The sequence below is a fragment of the Papaver somniferum genome, unplaced genomic scaffold, assembly GCF_003573695.1.
Source record: "Papaver somniferum cultivar HN1 unplaced genomic scaffold, ASM357369v1 unplaced-scaffold_11934, whole genome shotgun sequence".
In the NCBI taxonomy this organism is placed as follows: Eukaryota; Viridiplantae; Streptophyta; class Magnoliopsida; order Ranunculales; family Papaveraceae; genus Papaver; species Papaver somniferum.
Window position 1 is genome coordinate 1 of NW_020620975.1, and position 434 is coordinate 434.

Sequence of the window (434 nt, forward strand, 5' to 3'; positions counted from 1 at the left end):
ACTCACTCTTCAGCATCAAAATGCTCCACCCCAAGGTCTTCATCCCATATAAATATGTAATCATATGCTGCAACCACATCAGGATGCAAAAACCTTTTGGCATACCACCTGAGACAAAATTGTAGTACTTTAGGTGAATGAAAAGAGATGCGACTTGAAGAAGTGTTAGCGTAAGTGTGAGAGAGTAAGTTTAGTTGTATGGCAAGTTTCTCACCATTTAGTTTGCTTCAACACACTCACATGGATTGCTTGCTTTGACCACTCAAGGTCATCCCATTCACTAGTCCGGCCATCATAGTGAAATAACATGATAGTAAAGTTCCCTGAAAACTGTAGGACGATGACATACAATAACCTATTAGAATCTCAAGCAATTGTATATGTAAGAATACTGAGTCAACTAACCTTTTTAACTGCTGCATCAATGTTACTTT

At 38.2% G+C, this 434-nt stretch overlaps 1 long non-coding RNA gene across 1 annotated transcript; it reads right to left on the minus strand.

Annotated features, from left to right (window-relative positions):
• Positions 1-5: 5 nt before the first annotated feature.
• On the minus strand, positions 6-434 carry LOC113330875. Its single transcript, XR_003350570.1, has 3 exons — positions 406-434; positions 215-330; positions 6-108 (listed from the first exon to the last, which is right to left on the minus strand). It is a non-coding gene; the product is annotated as an uncharacterized LOC113330875 (long non-coding RNA).